General features: G+C 50.4%; 1 protein-coding gene across 9 annotated transcripts in view; it reads right to left on the bottom strand.

Moving 5' to 3' along the window:
- Positions 1-12659, bottom strand: part of CAMTA1 (calmodulin binding transcription activator 1) — an 833565-nt gene that overhangs the window by 51513 nt on the left and 769393 nt on the right. The gene's annotated exons all lie outside the window — the stretch shown is intronic.

The following is a 12659-nucleotide window of genomic DNA, read 5'->3' as shown; positions in this document are numbered from 1 at the left end:
GGGTTCCAGGGCCTCTGCCCTAACCTCCAGCCTGACCCTGGTGTCCAAAAGTTCTGGCTTCAGCTTGCTTGGGTGCTTCTGTATAATATCCTCCCGCCGGCCTCCCGGCCCAAGCACCGGTCACACCTCGCCATCAAGGCTCACCATCTCTAAGCAGCCTTCCCAGGCATCCCAAGTGGACTCCACCCTTGGCCTTACACATAAAAAGTGTACTCTTGCGATGACGGCATATTCCCTGTTTTCCCCCTTCACGTTGACATTTATCTTTAAAATGGTCTTCTTTCTGCTGTAAGGGTTATAAAGTCTCAAAAGATGGGGGTAGACCCTACCCAAATATACACGAAAACAGCCCCAGAATTTTGCACAGCCTTTAAGCCTGGTACAACCCAAAATGAATCATTGATTAGACATGAAGGCCAAGGACGTTCCTGGCCAGGTTGTGTCCCATCCAATGCCAAAACTGAGCCAGAAAAACATGCAGGTCGTCTATGGTCTCACTCTTGGGGGCCTGACCACTGATTCTGAACATCAGCAAATCCCTCAACTGTCTCAGCACAGCCGGAACACCTGAACATGTTCACAATCCTTCTCCAAATCCTTCATATTGCCATCCATTGCCACTACCATGCTGTCAGCACATAGAACTCCAGCACTGCCCAGCACGGCTTAGGCACTTCTGCGCACTCGTAAGGGCCTGGCTCAATACACCTTCCCCGCTGAGCTCTGGACTGAGCTGACCCTGGAGTATTGTGCATCCTATTGCAGCACACAGTAAGCTTTGTTTCCAGGGGAGGCAATGTAGGGGTAGCATAGACAAGGGCTCTGGAGACAGACCACCTGGGTTCAAAGTTAGAGTCTCCCAACTGCTAGCTGTGTGTCCCACCCACTGTGCCTTTATATCTCTGGGTGAGAAATAAATAAACTGGTAGATGTAAGGAGCTATACCAGTACCTGGCACATGAGGATGTTCAAAACAAGTTAGCTCTTTTTGCTAGTAGAAGTCAGGGTATCTTGGAGCGGTGGGTAGTGATGAGAAAGTGGTGGTGGGGGGTGCTTCTGGGTTTCTGGTAATGTTCTCTTCTTGACCTGAGCACTGGTTTTAGTTTGTGAATACTCGCTGAGCTGAGTTTCACATACTTACATGCGCTTTTCATGTATATATTGTATGTTAATTAAAAAGTATTTTTTAAAAGTTAGTTGTTGCTAAAAGTTAGTTAGCTAAGACCTAGATAGCTCTAATCTCCTTGAGAACAGGAACAAAGTCTTAACTTATCCTGGCACCTTGCACAATGCCCAGCATGCTGTAAGTACTGGGCCAATAGTTGAATTGCTCTGAATGGATTGTGAGCAACAGAGACTCCCAGGGAGGTGGGCTCATGTGGGGCAACACCTGCCCTTACGCTCTACAGTGCCAGGGAACTCAGGGTGATTGAATTCAGCTAAAGAGAAGGAGCCTCCTTTTTTCTCTCTCTCAGGTGGGGATTTTTCTTTCTTTCTTTCTTGGATTTGTTTTTAAAAGGCAGAGTTTCAGCCCTGGATTCAGACCTGGACATCCCAGCTGCCTGAGGAGGGGCCTTGGGAGAACCCATGGGAGAACGCCCTTCCCGAAGCAGCCCCATGTCCACCTGGCACACTAGACGGGTAGAGGCCTGGATGCTTCCACATGCTGGCCGTGCCCTGGTCATCGAGCTGGGGGTCAGCAGCCTAGAGCTCTCCTTTCAGGCAGATGGAGGTGACATTTCTGCAGTAGGGAAGTCCCTTTACTGTTCCTCAGCTGGCCCCCCTCCCCTCCTGGATGACCTGCCACTGTGATTCTCCACTGCACCTCTGCCCTGGGGCGGAGGCTACAAGAGCAAGCACTCTCCTTGCGCACATGCATGGAAAGTCAGATGGGGCTCGGGTGGGCTGAGCTGGATGCTCCTGAAGCACGTCCCGAGCTCTGACAGCATGCTAGAACCAAGCACCCACAGGTTGTCTTTCCTTGTGTATATTCATGTTCCTTTTTTCCAGGTTAGGACATGACAGGGTAAGGCATACATGTGCTTCAAGCAAATTATTCACTGGGTTTTTATGAGGCTTTTGAATACATCTGGGTCATTTTTATAATAGAAAAAAAGAATTTTGCTTAGTGATGAGTCTACTTGGCAGCACCCAGATCAAGGGAAGTTTTGCCCCTTAAAGCAGATATGGTGGGTCCTTAACCTAGCCCTAACCTCTGCTGAAGATTTCATGATGGACCAAGGGGTATGTCTGCAGATGAGGAAGAAGGGAGCTACAGTTTGTTGGAGGCCTGTTATCCATTTGCTGTTATGCTAGATACACTCCTGCCATTTCTCCTGCAAGTTGGACATTGTACAGAGGGAAAGAAAATGAAAGCTTCAAGAAGTCAGATAGCTTGCCCAGAGGCATGCAGATAGTAAGCAGCGGATCTGGGTTTCAAGTTTTGAGCCTGTGCTCATTCCGCCCCACGAGAGTGGTTCTTCAGGTGCCTAAAAACTCTTGCCATCATTTGGATGCCATTTGCTTAAGAAAGCTGTCTGGGAAATATCTCAGAACCAGGACCTGCCCACCACATTCTTTTCCCCAGCCCTGGTAATTGTGAAAGTTCATTTATGTCAAGATGTAGACTTTACCCGGCCAGGTCCCTGAGTGACTATAATGAGTACAGTCCTCCCTACTAGCACTGAACTTGAGCATGAGTGAGAAACCACTGAGATTGGGTTGTTACTGTCTCTCCTATCTCATACGAAACGAAATATGTTTCTGCACATATCAACTTCCAATAAAAACAATCAATAGGAGTCATCTCAAACTAAGTGGCAATTAAAAATAAGTGTAAGATGCATATCAGTGTATCTTTAAGGCATTAAGAAATAAAAAAAATTTTAAGAAAACACAGGTAAGGCTGACAAGCAATGAAAGAAGTGTCTTTTCAACAAATGGTGTTGGGATAACTGGATATCCCATGCAAAAGAATGAAGTTGGACCCTCTACCACAGACCATATAAAAAAATTAACTCAAAACAGATCAAAGACCTAATGTAACAGCCAAAACTAAAAAAATCTTAGAAGAAAATGTAGACATAAATCATGTCCTTGGATTTGGCAATAGTTTCTTAGCTATGACATCAAAAGCATAAGCAACCAAGGAGAAAAATAGATAAATTGGACTTCATCAAAATTAAAGACTTTCATGCTTCAAAGGACACCATCAATAAAGTGAAAAAGACAATTCACTGAATGGGAGAAGATATTTGCAAATCATGTATGTTATAAGGGACTTGTGTCTAGAACATAAAAATAATTTTCTACAACTCAAAAATGCAAAGACAACCTAATTTGAAAAAATGGGCAGAGGACCTGAATAGGTATTTCTCTGAAGGCATACAAATGGTCAACAAACACATGAAAAGATGCTAAATATTGCTAGTCATTGGGGGAATGCAAATCAAAACCACAATGAGATAGCATTTCACAGCTCCTAGGATGGCTATAGTCAAAAAGATAGACTATAACAAGTGTTGGTGAAGATGTGGAGAAATGAAACTCTCACACTTTGCTGGTAGAATGTACAATGGTGCGGCTGCTACATCATCTGGCAGTTCCTCCAAACATTAATTTAAGCATAGAGTTACCGTATGACACCACAATTCCACTCCTAGGTATATAACTAAGAGAAATGAAAACATATGTCCACATTTATGGACATTTATTTGGTGATGAGAAAGGAATGAAGAACTAGCACATGCTCCAACATGGACGAACCTTGAAGACATCATGCTAAGTGAAAGAAGCCAGCCACAAAAGACCATGTATTACATGATTGCATTTATATGAAATGCCCAGACTAGGAAAATATATAGAGATTAAAGTAGATTAATTGTTGCCTTGGGCTGGGGGACAGCGACCTGAGGAGTAAGGAGCATGACTGTTGATGAGGATGAGGAATCGGAATGTTCAAAAAGTAGGTGTGATGACTGCACAGCCATGTGAATATACTAAAAAACTGAATTCTATGCTTTAAATCAGTGAATTGTATGGTATGTTAATTGCATCTCAGTATAGTTGTAACAGATAGTATCAGGAGAAGAGAAAAGAACGAAGTAGGAAAAGAATGAGTGGATTAACCTTAGAAAAGGAGACTGAGCAATAGGAAGAGGGAGACCAAGGTCAGGGGGGCCTCAAGTCATGGTTGTGCTTCCATGACTGGTACCAGCCTGGGAAGGCTGTCAGCTCCCATCAGGCAGCGGGAGGAGATGCATTAGCCAACAGCCTGAGAACTTGGGGATTTATCTTAAGGGGCATAATGCAGAAAGAGAATCCACAGAAGCTGATGAAACCACCTCCAGCTCACTCTCCCTGGTGGCTCATGCACACCCATCCATTTCCCCCTGACCCCCACTCTAAGATGCCCATCATTGACGAAATACATGGCTCGTCACTCCATAAGAGAGGGGACATGCAGAGTCATGCTCTGTTCTAAGGGGCAGCAGGGTGTCCAATGGCAGATAATCCAAAATACATTTAGGAAATGGTACTGCATGGTGATAAAGCACCTAACAGGCTTCAGCATCTGAAAGCCCCGAGTTTGAATCCCTAGTTGTACTACACAGGACAAGTCACCTGACTCCTCTGAGATTCAAGTTCCAGGTCAGTAAAATGGGGATGGAAACATCTGGAAACATGGAGAAAATGAGATTGGATAACGAATGTAAAGTGGGTACCCAGAACCTGGTGAGTGCCCAGGGTGGGCTTGGGGGACTAGGACCAAGGACAAGGACTAGGACCATCTTTGTGACATTCTCCAGGATCTTTTGGAGCGGCAGGTTCTTCCCATCAAGGTTTGCTTGCTCTGCTGTTAAAATGGGCTTGCCTTCCTGGTGCACATAGGAGCTGTGTGGGGGAGCTGGTCTGGGTGCCCCAGGCACAGCCAGTGCTCACACACAGGTGGAGGAGAGGTGCTTCTGATGGGTCCTATTTTGTGATCAGTCAGGAGGAACTGGGGCAGGAGGACCCGAAGCCCCTAGCACACACCAGTTTAGTTCATGGGTCAGCCCGAGTCCCTGCCTCCTCTCATATCACTCCTCTCATCTGTTCTAGGTCTCTGGGCAAAAAGGTCCTCACAGGAGAGGTGGCACAGCCTCCATAAGTCTGGAGGCTGATAAGAGCACAATAAGCAGATGCCACCTTGGGAGGCAGACCTTGTTCTTCTTCCTGGGGTGGGAGCTGCCGTCCTCTTCCTCATCGGGATAACTGTCACTGCCAGTGGATTTTGCTATCCTTTACCACCCAATTCCTTTCACCCCCACAACGAGTTTTGGCAGTGCATGCTACTATTATCTTGGTTTTACAGAGTAGGAAACTGAGGCAAGCAGGGTTACAGAACTTGTGCTGGACTGTGCCCTAGTGAGAGCAGAACCCCCGGTCTCCCACCCCCCAGAGCTGGAGCTCTTAGCTGCTCCTCTGGGTGGCCTCACAGGCACAGCGGGTAAAACAAGGCGTCAGGGACAGGGGTCAGGGTCTCTCCTTAGCCAAAGGACAGGCTTGGCTGCTTGACTGGTGGGCGGCTACCCCTCCTGCCCCAAGCTCCCTTCCTGACCATGCCTGTCAATGCAATCGCCACCCTTTGGTACTGGGGGTCTGGGTGGCACACTCAAAAAGACAGGTTGGGCCAGTCTACGCCGGGGATTTATTTAAATCAGAAGCCTAAAGTGCCTAGAAGGAGAGCACCACACAGGGCATGCCCTGCTCCCGAGTCAGAGGGCCTGGCTCAGTGCCCAGGCCTCAGTGTGCTCATCTGTGAAGCGGGGATGATAACAGTGGCTGCTTCCCGGGATCATCACAGGGACTCCGTGAGGTATTTGTGAAAAGGTGTGGGCCGCTTGTCTTAGCTAAACAACAGGGCAAGGCAGGCAGTCCACACCCCGGCCGAGACGGCCAGAAAACTGAGGCGCGAGCAAAACTCCGGCAGCAGCCCCTGGCCTGGGTGTCTGGGTCAAGACCCCCCATGGGGGTCTTGGAGGGCAGGTTTCAGGCCTTGGAAAAGCCCTCACGACAGTGATGAAATCCCCTCATGCAGGACTTCCCTTCTGGAGAATAGCTCTGTTATGGGCTGAATTGTGTGCCACCAAAAAAAACTCATACAGTGAAGCCCTCCCTGATACCCTGGGCTGTGACTATTTGGAGACAGGGCCTTTAAAGAGGGGATTCAGTTAAAATGAGGCCATTAGGGTGGGCCCTAATTCCACCTGACTGGTGTCCTGATAAGGAAAGTTAGACACAGAGAGACACCCCTGGTGGTGCACATACAGGACACGGAGCGGGTGGCTACTTGCCAGCCAAGGAGAGGGCCCTCAGAAGACGCCAAACCTGCCCACACCTTGATCTCAGGCTTCCAGCCTCCAAACTGTGAAACAATCAATGTCTGTCCTTTAAGCCGCCCAGTCTGTCATGCCTTGTTCCGGTGGCGAGAGCTGACCAGTACCAGCTTTCCTGTACGTGCAGCTGCCCACACTCCCATGCATGTCTTTGCCTGGCTAAGGGCTCCTTGACCCTCCTGTGAGAACTCGGAGAACTCCCCTATGGCTCTGCGTTCGAGGCGACTCTCGCCAAGTTAGGGCCCCACCTGCCCGTGTCCTACAGAGGAGCTCCAGAAGCTCCAGGCTTTCAGAGTCCAAGTGCATCACGGGTGCCGGCTGGACTGCTGTTGGCCTCTGCCAGGCAGGAAACCTGGTGAGCCTTCAAAATAGGCTGCCGTGAGCCCCACAACCCAGTGGAGTCACGCTTGTGAACCGGCGCATCTGCTGGAAAGGTGCAGGGAAAACACACAGTGTAAAACTGCCATGGTGTGCTTTCTCAGAATGGAGATGCCATTCCTACTCTTTCTTTCTTTCTTTTTTTTTAGCATAGGAGTCTGACTAAAGAGAAATGACTGCTCCCATAGGTGACAATGGAATTGAAAGACCCAGTTAGGATATTTATGGTGAAAACCACCTTGAAATCACCACCCTGGCAGTTGCTGCCTACCAAAACCTGAAGCTCATGCAGTGTGAAGTTCCCTTTTAAGGAAGCAACCAGCTACTGTCTAGGAATAATTACTGAAGTGAGAGGGGAGGAGTCACGCTGTCACGTTGAATTGTGTGACGAGTTACTGAAAGAAAAAGGCTACCCAAAGGGAAGGCACAATGAGAGGTGAGTGTACTTTAAATTGCAACCGTCTTGTGTGCCCTGGGGAAGCAGAGCTGGCATATTTAGTTCAGGGAGAGTTTCAGACACCTTAGGTGCTAAACGTCATTGCTGAGAAAAACAAAACAGTGGCCAGGGAAAGCACAGATGTGTCATGCACAGGTGTGTGCCCCGCCCCCCAGCTGGTCTCTCTCTGACACCTCGGCCCATCACGGTAGCTGGGTAGTTTGTTCGGGACCACAGGCCTGAGACGCACCATCTATTTCTGAAGAGAGGACCCCTGGCATGCCTTCACAAGAAATGCAGCGATCCTCCTGGCTTTAACTCACTTTCAAGTAACTTAGAATAATGTCAGTCAGGGAGTTTCACCAAATATAAAACGAGCACCCACTCACTTCCTTACTGGGAATCGAACACAAGGACAGCAGGGGAGGAATGATGTCTCTGAGTGCAACCAGGGGGCCTGGAGGTTGACTTCCTGCTGCATGTCTGTCCTTGGTTCAGAGCTCATTCTTTCTTGCTGCTTTCAAGGGAAGGGCACAAAGGCTTGTGATAAATCCATCAACCATGTCCAGGGTCCAGAGCGGTGCGGGCTTCCAGAGCATCTGGCCCAGCCTCGTGGGGCCGTGACCGGGTTGGCTCCACAGTACCTCTGTGCAGGCCCTGCTCAGAGCTACCCACTGGCTTTCGCTGTTCCCAGGTGACCCAGGCCAGGCCTCCTGATATCATACTGAACATCATCAAGCTTACAGAATTAGAGCATTGATGCATTTTTTATGTCTTAAGAATCATACTGAATTGTTAACATCTTAGAAGATGCTGAATGCTGCCTCTCTAGCCTCCCTTTCTCTTAAAGGTGGATTATTGAGCAGGATGCCCACAGCTCCACCCTGGCTCTGGGACCCCTGTCTGCACCCAGCTGGTCACCCTTTGCAAGGTAGGCTCCATCACCATCAGCATTGGGGTCAGGAAGAGGAGCAGTGTTGGAGGAGGGGGCACTGGTTCTGGGGCTTCCTCCAGGCCTCCCAGCGGCCCACACCAGAGACAAGGGGTCAGAGAGGCAGGAGGGAAGAGGCCAGGCGTTTCCAAACGGAGTTTCTCCTAACCTGGTGCGAGCAAATGGGGCCATCAGGGAAGCACTTTAGGAAGAAGAGAACACTGCTGGAGCAGGGGGTACCCTCTGCAGGATGGAGATGGGATGCAGGGTCGTTTACAGAGCATCGTGGGCCGTGGCACAGGTGAGTAATTTAAAGAGGTAATTGAAATAGTATGTTAGAATAATAACCTCAAGGGCTCCCAGAATTTCTTGTTTAACTTCACATTTAGGTGGACGGATCTATAATCTAGTTAATTTCATATCTGTGCTCAGGAAATCTTGAGTTTTGCACAATGTTCTTTACAGAATATAAAGTATTCACCCAAACCATTTTTCATAATAAAATGTGTCCTTCAGCCCCAAAGAAATGCTGAGGATCACACAAGATCTGTGTAGGGGCAACACTTTTAAAAAACAAAGACAAGAAAATGACTCAGAAGATTGGAGACTGACGAAAATTAGGCTTGGGGTGTATTAATGATTGTGCATTGAGCATTGACTCCCCTATACAGAATTTTATTGTCGTTAACAACCATTTGATCAATAAATATGAGAGAGGCCCTCACAAAAAAAAAAAAAAAATGACACTGGGCACTCAGCATTCCCTCTCCCAGCAAGGACAGCAAAATGAAGTTGGTCTGTTGGGGTGAGGGGCAGCGGAGGCAGGTGAGGTCAGGCAGCGATGGAGTGGGGTAGGGGTGCTGTTCTGTGCAGTAGATTTAACCTTGGCCAGAGAGGAGGCTGGCTTTCTCCTCACCTTTAGGAAGTGATTTCTAAGCCCCTGGAATATCATGCCTGATGGGAGTGTCTTTGTTTGCCTGGATGCCTTGGGTCATTGGATAGCCCACCAACATGATTTAAGTAAGGCTTAGCACATGGGATAGTTGTATGGTGGGGGCTGGCCATGATGGAAAGACCAACAAGATGATTTAGGCTGGGGGGTTTTGGTCACATCGTATCAGCCAAGTCTGGAGAGGCTGGAGCCAGACCGGCTAGATGCACAAGCACTCAGGCCTCTGTTGGGGAGCCCCACTAAGACCTCTGGACACTGGGGTTCAAGTGCACTTCCCTGGCTGGGGATACTCCATGGGCACTCCATTCACTCATGCAGGGCAAGTCACGCTGCCACGACTCCAGAGGGAGAGGGCAATGAGAGCTCCACGGGGATGGCTGCTGCCCTCCTGGTCTCTGCCCCGTGTGCTTCTTCCCTCGGCCACTTTTAATCTGTATCTTTCAATGTAATAAACTGCAACCATAAGCATAAGAGCTCTTCTGAGTTCTGAGACCTTTTAGGGAATTATTGAAACTGAGTGTGGTCTTGGGGACTCCTGAACTTTCAGTTGGTTTCAAAATTTTCTGTCCTCAGCACGTGAGGCAGCCCCCAGGGCACATCTAGTAAAGGAGCTTAGAGTCGAGCTTCTCAGAGTCAAACTTAGAGTCAAGACTGCCCCTCCCAACAAGTGCCCCCACAGCCCTGCACCTCCCTCTCCACAGATCTCACTACACTGGGTTATGTTTACCAGTTTTCATGTCTGTCTCTCCCATTCTTGTCTTGGGTCATTTGCATGGAGCTTGTCCAGTGTTAGGGAGACCAGAAATGCTACCTGGTCTGCTCTGATACCCTAACCAGCCTGGCTCTGACATCAGGGAGGACATCAAAGATGCTGCAGCCTAAAGCCGAGGCCAGTCAGCAGTGAGGACGATGGTCACAAAGACACCACTGGCTGTGCATCTGCCCATCCATTTGTCTGTTCACCCACCCATGCACCCACCCATCCATCTCCTTCACCCTCACCGCACTGGCCCTCCTTCAATCCATTCTCCATGCAGCAGCCAAGAACCCTTCTCGAAATGCAAACCTGGCTATGTTGCTGCCTCTCAAGCCCTCAATATCCTGCCCCTCCTCGGGGATAAGCCAGCACTCCTCAGCCTGGCCCACATGGCTCTGAGCACCCCCATAGCCTGTCAGGTCAGGTCCCTGCTTCCCTCTTCACCTGCCAGCCTTCACATGCTCCCTTCCACCCACGGGGCTCCGTGCACCCCAGGGCTCTCTCTGTGCATGCTGTTCCCTCTGCTGGGCTATTCCTGCCTCTCCTCTTCCTGGAGTTAACCATTGCTCTTCCAGATCTCAGCCCAAGGGCCATTTCTTGGAGAGCTCCCTCCCAGGCCTTCCCAAGGAGCCCCCCCCTCCCCATTACAGGTTCCCCAGACTTGTTTGTAGGAAGGCTTGGGGGCCAGATCTGATATCTTCCCCCACTAGACTGTCAGCTGGGTGAATACAGGGGCCTCATCTGTTTTTGTCCATTTGTTTTGATGCCAGCACTTGGCCCAGCCCTGACACCTGATGGGGACTCCATGACCAGTCAGTGAATAAATGATCACAAAGAGAGAATCAAATGGAGGAATTTACAAAGCGTGGTGGGAAAGACAGGAACAAAGAAGGCACCCTGCATGTCGGGGACGGGATGAGGTGGGAAATCAGCTTGCACAGCAGAGGAGCCCTGAGTTCTCTAAACTGACCACAGGGAGAAGACCAGAGGGAACAGCAGGTACAAAGGCCCAGAGGTGGGACACAGCATGGCCTGTTAGGGGAGATCCGAGTGTTTTACGAGTGGAGGGTGGAGCACCAGGGACGAGAAGAGGGAGGACTGACCATGAGCTGAGAGGGACGGCTGAGGTCAGCCTGTAGAGGGCATGCATTGCATGCCAGAGTTCATTTATCCTGATCTTTCCAGGAAACAGAGGACTCCCCCTTCCAACAAGTGCTCCCGCACCCCCGTGCCTCCCTCTCCACAGATGTTAACGGCACTGGGGCATGGCTGCGGTTTTCTTGTCTGTGTCGCCCAGTGGATAGCACCTTGCACAGTGCCTGGCTCACAGTGGGTGCTCCATCAGTGCATCAGTGATACACAGCGTGGATGGGAAGGGACAGGAAGTGGCAGCCAGTGGGGCAGCCCCAGCCCAGGACAAGGCGATAAAAGCCTGAGATGGGAAGATGGTGGAGGGACTGGGGGGAGGAAGCCACGTGGATTTTGGAGGTTCTGATTCGCAAACTGCTTGCTGGTGGGGAGAAGAGGCTCCGAGGGAGACTGTGTGGAGGTCAACATGGGCGCATGGGGTCAGACCGCCTGTGTAAGATGCTCTCTGCACCGCCAGCCTGTCGCTGTGTCTTCATCTGCAGAACGGGGGACCTCATAGGCCGTTGCGAGGTGTGAGCGACCCAGTACACGTAAGCGCTCCACACACAGGCCCTGGCAGGTGGTGAGCACCCGGATGTGAGCTGCTGTGGCCCTTGGGTGGGCAGCTCGGTGCCAAGAGGCAGGTTTTACAGAGAGCGCCACAGTGGCTCAGGGCCCACCAGCTCTCCCATGCGACCCAGGACCAAGGGATGCAGGTCTTCTGAATGTGGGTGCCACTCGATGGGGTGAGGGCTGGGGAAGTCTTCTGCTCACATCCCAGCACATGTGGGACTTGGGCGGAGGAAACGGTGCCAGGACACCCGAGATAAACACTAGCCATGACAAAAAACCCCGCCATCCGCTGCACGGCTCAGGGCTCGAGCTGGTGGTCCTCACCCACCCTGTGTCCTGGCTTCCAGAGCCCTGGTGAGCCTGGCTGCCTGACGGAGAAGGGGAAGTAGGCGCAAGGGAGGGGAGCGCCCTGAACTGGGGGTCAGGAGGGGCTTCGGTCCTGATTCAGCGATGGTCGGGGCCGAGTCACTGCTCTTCTCAAGGCCCAGATTCCTTCCAGAAGGATGAGGTTGGACAATTATCACTGAGTTTCCTTCAAGTTCTAGCTCTCAAAGATCCTGTTTGGTCCTGGTGTGTCAGCCATTTCCATTCTGCCACTAACTGTCTAAATCTCTCCCTATTCTTACTAAGCTTGGAGCATATGGGACTTCTGACATACACCTGCCTGTCATTTTTTTCCTCAGACAGAGGACTCTGAGTTGGCAAGAGCTAAGTGTCAGCAGGTTACTGCAGGGGAGGAAGCCGGTCTTCAGACTGTCAGACTATTTTGAACGTCCTGTTGTCACAGAGATGGCGGACAAGGTTGCTGGGCTGCTCAGAAGGGATCAGCAACGTGTGTATTTTTAGGAGCTTTTGAAAGAAGAGGCCTTGCTCTCAGCCCCAGCCAGAGGCTGTCTGCCTTTTCAGACCAGCGGGAGACAGACTGAGTGGGAGGTGTCTCCCCTCAGCCTACTCCAGGACCTCGCTTCCTCCTGGAGGCCATGCCAGCTTCCGCTCCGCCCCGGCCTCTTCTCTTTGCTGATGGTGTTCTGAGCTTTGCAGTCTCAGGACCATGGTTCCCCACTGCTGGACGAACGGCAACATCTCCATTGTTTCCCCAGGAGGTCGATTCTGGGGGCCGGATCCTA

The sequence above is a fragment of the Manis pentadactyla genome, chromosome 4, assembly GCF_030020395.1.
Source record: "Manis pentadactyla isolate mManPen7 chromosome 4, mManPen7.hap1, whole genome shotgun sequence".
Lineage (NCBI taxonomy): Eukaryota > Metazoa > Chordata > Mammalia > Pholidota > Manidae > Manis > Manis pentadactyla.
Note: the sequence above shows the minus strand (reverse complement) of the source record. Positions and strands in the feature narration are given on the sequence as shown.